The sequence below is a fragment of the Canis lupus genome, chromosome 22, assembly GCF_011100685.1.
Source record: "Canis lupus familiaris isolate Mischka breed German Shepherd chromosome 22, alternate assembly UU_Cfam_GSD_1.0, whole genome shotgun sequence".
Taxonomy (NCBI): Eukaryota; Metazoa; Chordata; class Mammalia; order Carnivora; family Canidae; genus Canis; species Canis lupus.
In genome coordinates this window covers 30,393,618-30,404,446 of record NC_049243.1, presented here as the reverse complement: position 1 = coordinate 30,404,446, position 10,829 = coordinate 30,393,618, and the positions used below count along the sequence as shown (strand labels likewise).

Genomic DNA, 10,829 nt, shown 5'->3' with positions numbered 1-10,829 from the left:
CTTAAACGGCTGCAGGGAAATCACTCCTTCTTTGAGAGGGAGAGGAGAGGTAGTGAGAGGGCTGAGAATTTAGAAGACAATGCTCAGACCTCAGAGTTTTTGTTCTAAACAAGTAAGGTCAGTAAGAACAAATTGCTTTGATGAACACATTGTGTTTAGCAAATGCAGCAGCTGGTAGACCATTTACAGAGTAGTTCCCTAATGCACTAGCTGTGCATGTGTTCCTCTTGTGTAATTGAGAGTCATCATTAGGATTTTGTTCACAAAACTACTTGGAGCACTTTGGAACTACCTAAAGTGCTCCTGGTATTTGAATTACTGACTGTCTTTCCAACTTCTGGTGATAGAAGCCCTAAAGAAGGATTTGGGGACCCCTTTTCTGTGTCTTCACTTGGGCTTTGCTCTGAGAGCGTAATAGTCCCAGTTCAGTCTACCAAAAGGAAGTCTCCTTAAGGAAGCTAAAAAAAATACTCTGAGCCAAGGAAGAATTTAATGGATATAAAGTTTCGGTTATGCAGATGAATGTATTCCAGGGATCTGCTGTATAGCACAGTGCCTGGAGTTAACATGATTATGCCCTTAAAAATTTGTTAAGAAGGTTGATCTCATGTTAAATGTTTTTACCACACACATCAAAGAAAACACAGGGACACGGGAAACTTTTGGAGGTGATGGATATATCTATGACCTTGATTGTAATGATGATTTCACAGGTATTTGCATATGTCCAAACTCATCAAGTGTATACATTAAAAATGTATACTTTTTTTGTGTATCAGTTCCATCTTAATAAAGAGTTGAAGGAAATCAGTAGACCTGTGGTCTGCCTCGGGAGCAAAAAAGAATGTGGCCTGAGAAGGGGATGCTGGGGGAGCTCAGAACGCAGGATCTTCACATTCTTCGAAAGAGTTATTAGGGTTAGTCTGTTAGGGAGCTTCTCGTAAAGTTCTTCAACATCACACACACCCTAATCCCTGAAACCTGTGAATGTGATGAGTTATGACTTCTTTGATTTTGTTATATGATATATCAGGTTTCTAAGATTTCGGTCACAAAGCACCACAAATTAGATGGCTTAAAACAACAGAAACTCACAGTTCTGGAATCTAGATGTCTGAATCAAGGGGTGGGCAGGGCCATGCTCCCTCTGAGATTCTGGGTAGAATCCTTCTTTGTCTCTTTCTAGCTTCTGGTGGGGGAGAGCAATCCGCGGTGTTCCCTGGATTGCAGTCCAATCTTGCCTCTGTCTCTACGTGACGTTATCCCCATGTATCCTCATATCCTCTTCCTTCTGTGCCAGTTTATATGTCTAAATTTTCCATTTTTATGAGAACAACAGTTATATTAGATTAGGGTATACTCTAATGACCCTACTTTAACTTGATTACTTTTTTAAAGACATTATTTCCAAGTAAGATCAGACTGTGAGTACTGAGGGATAGGACTTGAACATATCTTTTTTTGGGGGGACACAACTGAACCCAGAACATAGGCATAGTTGACCTGAGCAAAGGGAGGTTATCTGGGTGTGCCTAAATGTAATCACATGAGCCTTTAAGAGCAGAGAACTTTCTCTGCTTGGTGGCCGAAGTTAGAGAGATTCAGAGAGTGAGTGGGGTTTGATGTGCTATTGCTGGCTTGAAGATGGAGAGGGCCATGAATCAAGGAATGTAGATTCCTTCTGGGATCTGAGGGTAGGTTCTGATTGCAGCCAGTAAGGAAAGAGACCTCAGACTGAGAGCTTCAGGGAAGTGAGAGTTCTGCCAACAACCTGAGTGGTTTTGAAAGTGAATTCTTCCTCTGAGTCTTCAGATAAAAGTCCAGTCAACTTGATTTTCACTCCATGAGAGAACGAAGTCTACCTGGACTTCTGACCTACAGAACCGTGAGATAAATGGATGTAATTTTCAGTTGCTAAGTTTATGGTAATCTTTATATAGCAGTAAAAAATATAAAGTAAGGTACAGAGTGTTATACATTCCTTTCTAGAGTTCCTAAGAGAGCCACACTGGGATCCAGAACCATTCTTAAATGACATTTAGTTTCTCCCACCTTAAAAGAGCTGTCGATACAATCAAATTTTGGGAACAGATTATGACTAACAGTGAAAATGGATCCTGGAATCTGCTGGTTGCTGAGGGACAATTCAAGAACCTTCTGTACTGTTAATTGGTACCTGAAACCACTGTTGAGCCCTGCTGAGGGTTGCTTCCTAAGAGTGCCAGAGTAAACATCAATGGGGCTATCACTGGAAAAATGGAGACTGTTTTAATTGAAAACTTCTAATCTTCTATATGATTGCTCCTGGCATAGGGGATCGCCACAAATTAGGTAAGTATAGCCCCAGACAAGCAGACTGGAGTTCAGGGTAAAAAGTAAGAGTCAGTAGCAACTGACTAGGAATAAGAGAAGGCCTAGCATGTGAGTGATGCACACACAGTGGGCACAGACATAAATGTGAAGCTTGAGGGCAGACAGATCTCCAAGGTTTCTCTTGGGACAAAGTGGATAACATCCACAGGGCAGCCAGACTATAGGTGAGGCTAAAGCTCCTTCAAACGTCAGGGCTTATTTATTAACTGAAAGGCTGGCTAGGGTTGAACAAGTAGCATAGGAATCTTCCATCTTCACTTTTGGAGAGGAGCTTCGACATGAGAGCTGACCCTATGTGGTTAGAGACCCAAATTCCTGGATGAAATCTATCAGTGCAGAATCCTTGAATTGAATTTGATATTCATGTTCTCAGTTTCTTGGAGGACTATTTGGCCTTGGAAAAGGAATACATGCATGTCTATTTCCTTAGATCCTTTATCTAATTTCAAATCACTATTTTCCCTGAATGATGTATTTTTGTTCTTTCCTTAATAGAAAGAATGCAGGGTGCCTGGATTTGTTGGTTGCCTGGGTGGCTCAGTCAGTTAAGTGCCCAGCTTAGGTCGTGATCTCAGCGTCCTGGGATTGAGCCCGGGGTGGAGCCCCGAGTAGGGTTCCGCACTCAGCGGGGAGTCGGCCCGAGAATTGTCTCCCTCTGCCCTTCCCCCTGCTTGCATGTGTGAAAAAAATAGGAAGAATCCACAGTAACTGTTTCAATCGAAAGTGAAGGTTATATGCTCTATTGTGAAACAGAATTTGGCTTTTTATTTATATTCAGTTAAAAATTATGTACCACTAACTTAAGCAGTCAGCATGATGTAAAGGAAATAGCTTCTTAATAACTGCTTCATCTCAGCTTCTGTAAATCTCTCCTTTTATCCGGGTTCTTTGGTTCCTCAGCACGAGGGGCTTGGTTCCTGGCACCCATATGTAGCTCTGCACCGCCTCACCCCAATTGGCAGGTCCAGGTCTCCAGTCAGCCCTTCCAGCTTTAATCCTTCAAGCCTGGTTTGCTTTGCATTCCTTCTGCGTGTCTTCCCCTGGCCGGGTTACAGTGATTGACTTCTGCTCTGAACCTCCTTAATAATATCAATAGTTGTTCAACACTTAGCATAAGTTACCTTGTCTAGATGTTCATGTGTTTTTAAACTATTTTTTTTTCTATTTGAGTATAGTTGACATACAATGTTAAATTAGTTTCAGGTGGACAACATAGTGATTTGACAAGCTTATACATTATGCTCCGTTCACCACAAGTATAGCTACCATCTGTCCCATGACATTGCTGTTACCATATTATTGACTGTATTTTTTACTCTCTGTTTTTTATTCCCATAACTTTAGATATTTTACTTTTTTCATCTAAACTCATTGACATTTTAGAGCTAGGAGAGGTCTAAGCAAGCATCTATTCTAACCTCCCCATTTTCAGAATAACGAAAGCAGCCCTTAAGTGATTAAGTTTTAGGCTAACATCAAATTGAGGAAGAGCCAGGATTAGAATTATATGAAACAATATTCCTTGTCTTTTGTTATTTTCTTTTAAAATGACCATAATTATATATATCGTATATTTTATATTTACATATATAAGATATACATTGACTGTGAGACATTTTGACTCAATATTTACTGATGAATATAACACACCACAATAATGGACATATAAAATGTTTTCTTAATGAGTCAGTAATGTAAAACATATGATTTGCTATAGTCTGGTAATGAGGTGTATTAATAAATTTAGTCAGAAATCTAGATTTCATTGGCATACTTCAAATTGCTGGTGTTCCTCAATTAGAAAGGTTATTTCCTGGTACCACTGTTAAGATAAAAAGGTAACAAGGTTGACATGCTTATTTATTTAAAGGAATTTGAGTTACCTGTGCGAGAATCAAATACTTTTCTGGTAAGTTATTAGTGTCTGTTCTGCATCAAGGAACAGAATTTCAATCAACCATCCCCTCTCCCTCTTACCTTTTAAAAATGATGACCATTGTGTGGCAGCTAACTATAGGAAACACATTAAGTGCTTGTTCAATATTCTTCACTGAATTCTGCTGCATACATTCAAGTGTTAAAGGATTTATTTGTGTGATTTCTACTGACTCATCAGTTGGGTCATAGAATGAAAGACTGAATAGAAAATTGGAATAAGCAGTAACCAAACGGTAGCAGCTTGGATCAACTCTGGTACGTGATGGGGGATAGAAAACAGTTTATGAAGTGTCCTTCAAGGTCCTTGTATATCTAGGCGTGGAGTTATTGGTCACAGGCTTGAGGAGCATGGGGGGCACTCTGTATAGCCACGTCCAATGATTCAGAAACTGGTGAGCGGCCATCGAGCTGGCCACCACCCGACTCCCGCCACCACCCCCCACCTCACCCCCCGGCCCTAGCTCCACACAGCCAAATAAGTCAATTGGCAAGATTAGCAGTGATGCAGGGTGGTAGGGTTTTTTTCTGTAATGATTAACCTAATAATCTAAACCAATGCTATTTTTTTTAATTTCCTGGAAATGGTTTAATCAGCTCTGTCATTTTAAAGTCAACTTATCAATAGAATTGAACACCTGCCCTGAGGCACAGCAGTTTCTAGGAAGGTGGATGTCCCTTTCAGGTGTGTGGCCAGTACACACAAACAGAATCAGGTCTGTTCCCCAGACCATGCTCTTCAGGCAGCAGCTGCAGTTACTCCTCGCCAGGAGGACTCTGGGTAGCTTTTCTTTGGGGCCACACAGGGCTCGGTGTCACATGCAGCATAATTCTGGGAGAGAGAAAATCTGAAGTGCAAACATTTTTGGGAAATAGTCTGTAATCATACATAATAAACCACGGAAGAACAGGAATTTCTTTCTAGGGAGGATTTCTTTCTTTCTTTCTTTCTTTCTTTCTTTCTTTCTTTCTTTCTTTCTTTCTCTCTCTCTCTATCCAGTAATTAGGTTGCCATGTCAGAAATTTGTTTTAATTTACAAATTTAGTAGAGTTATAAAAGATATAAATGTCAAGTTATAAATAAACTACTGTTCCAGATGGAAAGAGAAGTGTCTGGACTGCAAGTGGCCCATCTAAAGGAAGGTGTGGGCTTGAGCTAGTGACTGGGATCCTTCTGGGCACCTAGTTTTGCTCTCCTTGGGTGGGGAGAATTGGCTGCTGGGATTTTCTTCCATGTAGTTTTGCTATAGAGAGAGTTTCCTCATCCTTAATACCTTTCCAGTCGGGTGAATGTTCACTTCTGTTCCTGACTGTTGATGTCCTTCCTTTTTCTCCACTCTGACTGCACTTATGGGTAGTTTCCCACTGCTTGATACTCTGCTGATATGCAATCAATCCATATTTATTAGTTTTGCTTCTCAAGTTAAATTTGCATCCTGCAAATTATTGGAAACTGAAAAATGTCCTTTAGAAAGGGAGCCCCATGTGGGACTAAGATTCTTTGATGGAATGATTGGTGGAGTGTGACATAGATAAATTGGCAAACCATGACTTACAAGACCTAGCACACGTACTGGGCCTCTGCTGGTCCCGATACGGTCAATTGGTAACTTGCTTGTGAAAATCCTGGTTGCTTTGTTTTCCAAATGTGAGTCATTAATTGGCTTAAAAGTGAAAAATCTTTTTATGTTATCTTAGTTTCTCTTACCTAAAAAACAAAACAAAACAAACAAACAAAAACAGAGAGACAGAGAGAGAGAAAAGAAACAAAACAAAAAATTCCCAACCAAATTTTACTTGAAAGGCCCTGTGGAACAGGCCAAAATATTCTGATACTAAAGAAAATAATTGATAGCAGGTGGCCAGCTAAGTTCTACCAGATGTAATCATAAAGACAAAGAGAACTTTCATGGTCAAGGTCAGGGTCTTGAACTACTTTTGATGTGAATAGACGCTTTGTAAGGCTAAAGAATAAGAATACAAGGGAATACTGTATTAACAGAAAGACACCAAATTCTGGGAAAACTAAAAATCATAGTCATTTTTAATTTTTAAAAAGTACCTTATGTTCTTTATAATAAATCTTTATTTCCTACTTCTCACTCACAGATGTAAGGATCTACATAATTAAAGAGAAGAATCATTTTGTTTACTAATTATAAGGTGATTGATGGCCAGAGTTAAGGTAAAATTATTTGGGGAAGCATAATTTGTTCCTACTTAAAGTAATAACATGTGCTGTTTCCATTAGTTATTCTGTAATGTTTCTCTGGAAAGAGTGAATTGCTTTATTTACAAATCTATTTTAATGCAACGATTACTTCTTGAAATCATATTAGAGACAATGAAAAAGGATTAAAGTTGATAGTTACTTGATTTCCCAAGGTAAATAATCACAGAGTTGGTGGAAAGAAAAATATACCTTAAGCAAATCAGACTCATAGGTGTTGACCTCCATGTTTAAAAAATGTTGGATTAGGAATGCCCATAAAGACTTTGGTGGTATTTTCCAGTATTTGACAAGAACTTCAGTTTCCATGTTACCAGTATTTATGTTGTAACTATCTATGAATCCGATATTTTCTTTTATCTTTAGCATTGTTGTAGGGGAAAGTCAAAGGAAAAGTGCCTGTACTCTTTTCTACCGAAGATAGTGTCCTATTCCTCCCTTTCGATTCATTGCCACACTTCTTCAAAGATTAATATGCTAGGCCATCTAAGTATTGCTTTCTGACTTCTTGAAATCTTATAACAATCAATAATAGTAGCAAACATCCTTGTAGAACTTGTGTCAGGCAGTGTTTCCAGTGCTTTAAACGTGGTAACTCACGTCATGCTCTGGTAGGTGCTATTGCTATTTCCATTTTATAATGGGGATGTGGAGGCAAGAATAAATAATCTGCCCAAGGTCACAGAGTTTCAGCTAGGATGCAAACCCAAGGTTAACTGGGCTGCCATCCATTCAAGGTTTACCTAATCTTTTAATGACTGTATCTAATGGTTTTTTTTTTCAGTTATTTTGTTGCTTAGCATCTTGATGTTGCTTGACATTATTGATCCTAACTTGGTGACTAAGAAATCTGGTTCTCCTACTTGCCTGCTTTCTTCATTTTGGGGGAATTTTATTATACTGTTACATTTTTTGTACCCTCTTTTCATACATTTACCAAGGTGCTGTCCTCATTTATCTTATTTATTTTCTCCCTCTATTATTATTCCTTTGGAAATTTCTTCATCTATCACTGTTTTAATGATTCTTATGTATCTATCACTATTCCCAACCTCCACCTGAATTATTTGCTACACAGCTCACTCTTCCAAAATGTTTTACAGGTACTTTAAAGGCACAACAGACCCCCACATTTATTATCTCCATCATCCCCTTCCCTCCCAGATCTGTTCCTCACTGTGTCTGTATCTCAATTCGCTTAATGGCACCACTTTCCTTCTATCCATCTGGACTGGGCACCATTGGAGTTATCCTCAAAAACCCTCTTTTGTTTACTTCTCTGATATAGTTAGTCATAAGGAATTTGAGACAGAAAGAACAATTTGAGGAAAAGATAGAGATATGAATGTTCTTGGCATGTTAGGGGAATGGTGAGTAGCTTTGACAGACAAAGGAAGAAAGGGTGAAGCAAGGAGGGGAGAGATTATAAAGGGTTGATTGAATAATTCCTTGACCTTTGAACAAAAGTGTTCTGTGAGGCTGAAGTGTTATTGACCAATTGGCTCTTCATCAGTAGGCTTCTTTTCTTTATGGTACCCCAGTTCTAGTGAAGATATTGATCAGATCTGATCTTTATTTCTGCAGCTTGAAGACCTTGGCATTACTAGTACTTCCAGAAACCATGAGACTCTCGGAGATGGCCTAATACCAACTGAAACACCATAAGCTAGTCATGGAGACTAGTGGTAGAAATTAAGCCAGGGAGAGGCAAGTATTCTTTTTTCAGTGCCTATGACCCTTATTTGGGACACCACCTCAAGCACCAAGCCACTGGGGAAGACAATTAAATCTGCAAATTCTATTCCATATCCTCATTCTGGCCATCTCCTCCAAAGCAAACATTCTTGGGTGGTTAATATCATTGGTAAACTGCAGGAAAGGAGAAAAAATTCCTTATGATATGGGAAGTATTTTAAATGTTTTTATTGTAAGATCAAGTCTATCCTCAATTAGAGGGGATAATTGGGATTTGGACAAATAAATGAAGCTTTAGCAAGTCAGATAGGCAAGTACTTAATCTTGAACAGAGAATCTCATAATCCCTAATTAGGGCAAAGACCTGTCCTTGGGGCAGGAGTCTTTAGCTGATGGCAGATTTAACAGGAAAATCTGAGAGAGGTTTCTAAGTATATGTGGAGTTGAAGGGGGAGGGAGGGAAGAACCTCAAATGAAAGGTGCTTGCTTACTGCTTTCATAAGATCCTATTTAGACACTTAGATACTAGGGCAGATTGGGGAGTTTCCTGGAGTTTTCTAATTCAAGATGTGTTTTCTTTTTATTTTGATAAAGCCAGAGTCAGAAAATGTGTTCTCTAAAAATGCTCAATAACCTAGGAAGTTATTTATTGTTGCACTTGTTTTAGGAAGCTGGCTTGTTTCTAAATTGAACAAGCATCCTTTCCACACCTCCCTCACTCCAATCATACAGATATAAAACATAGAATATTGTGGTTGGGCCAGCTCTGAGTAGTGTTTTCTCCCCTTGAGTGTTCTAGGGGCTCAAAGGTTGAAAACAGATCTTACCCTGTGATGGGATATATTTTGATCTATTATTTCTTTTTGCCTTTTTTCCTCCTTTGTTTTGGTTTCCTCGCTATGGTTACTTTACACTTAGTCTGTTTTATACATTAAGAATTGGCAATTTGTCAATAAAAAGGAACCAGAAACTGCTAAAGAAGGGTGGGGAGGAAATAGAATTAGGAAAACATAGAAATCTGAACATATGGTGACCATATTTCTTGTATGACAAATCAGTACACATGGTCTGACCCGTATATGTCTATCTGGGAACAGTAACACCAAATATATTATTATACAAGGAGTATTCCTGACCACTTGGCTTGCATCATGATCTGTAGTTTCACACAGGACTTAGAAGAAGGAATCTATTTACGCAGCTCCCACTGCCCTCTGCAGAGGGTGCAAATGGATCCTTGGAAAGGATGAAACCTTTTCACTCTTGCTAGGGGATACTGGCAGAGAGGATATATTATTTATTCTCCCATTCTGGGAAAGCTGCAGCAAGTTTTGAATAGCAAATTCTTCCCATAAAGTTGAGATGATTGATGACTGGGTTTCCTAATGTAAAAACGTCAGGAAAACAATTCATAAGTCTACTAGGAGCTCAAAACTGCTTATCCTATTAACCTTACTATGCATAAAAAGTTGATTAAGATCAGGTTTGATTTTTACTGTATCATGGTGCTCTATTTGAAAGGGATTCACACAGAACTACACACTTAAAAAGAGATGTGTGATTTTTCTAGAGGTAGATTTTCTCTTAACTGTAGGTTCTCAGAAACCTGCATACCTTTTTGTGTTCCAGTGGTTAGAAACATTTTTGTGACAATAAAAAATATTTCCACAAAGAATAGTCCTGTAGAAGTGCTCTTTATTTTAATTTGGATAGCAACTTCAATTTTTTTTTGTCCCTACTGAGTAAGACCGGAGTGATAATGAATGATTAGGATTGCATTTTAGATTACATATATTATACATATGTAATATAATATATATTCTTTTTATATATATATATTCTATAAAATCTATCATATATAAAATCTAAATATACAGAATCTTATAATAAATATATGTAATCTAAAATGCAATCTAAAAACAATATATGCTCATATTTTTACTTTTTCTTTGAAGTCATTACTAGCTGCTAGAACACATACAAACTTAGACTACTATGGAGATGGGGAGCTTAGGTTTTGTGAATATGAAGAAAAACATTTCTTGAAATGTCTTTCCTTAAACTGTCATCATTCTTGGGGGAATATTTTGGCTTTGATGTTTTAATAGGTCTGAAAGTCATTTTAGAAGTGCCAGCTTCCTCCATTCTTTTTCTTGATTTTATCCCCTCCTCCACAGTCATAACACTGATGAAAATTAAAAGATAACATTGGTCTGTGGGGAGGAAAAAGGCCTCTCCCACGTTTTGATCCCTGTCTTTCATTCTGTAATCCTCCTCAGTAGGGGAGCTAACAGCCTATCTCTGCCAGCTGAGCTTAGAAGGCTGAGAGGAACATTAGTAATAAGACTTAGAAGTTGTCCCAAGCTAAAGCCGGAAACTATAAAGGACATTTTGGTCTCCAGGGTGAGGAATTCATTTCACTTTTAATTCAGGCCAGCCACCTGAGAACTATCATAAATAAGGAGCAAAAGATTCAAACCCCTAACCACAAAATGTTCCTCAGCTGCCCCTATTTTCAGCTGAGAGATTTCACATGCTCCCTGTCCCTTCACTCCCTGCCCATGATCCCAAACTCTTGAATTATAGAAATTTCTGC

At 38.5% G+C, this 10,829-nt stretch overlaps 1 long non-coding RNA gene across 1 annotated transcript; it reads left to right on the top strand.

The window, feature by feature from the left end:
• Positions 1-1,208: 1,208 nt before the first annotated feature.
• Positions 1,209-8,254, top strand: LOC111091768. Its single transcript, XR_005376038.1, has 3 exons — positions 1,209-2,331; positions 6,418-6,493; positions 8,123-8,254. It is a non-coding gene; the product is annotated as an uncharacterized LOC111091768 (long non-coding RNA).
• The last annotated feature ends 2,575 nt before the right edge of the window (positions 8,255-10,829 follow it).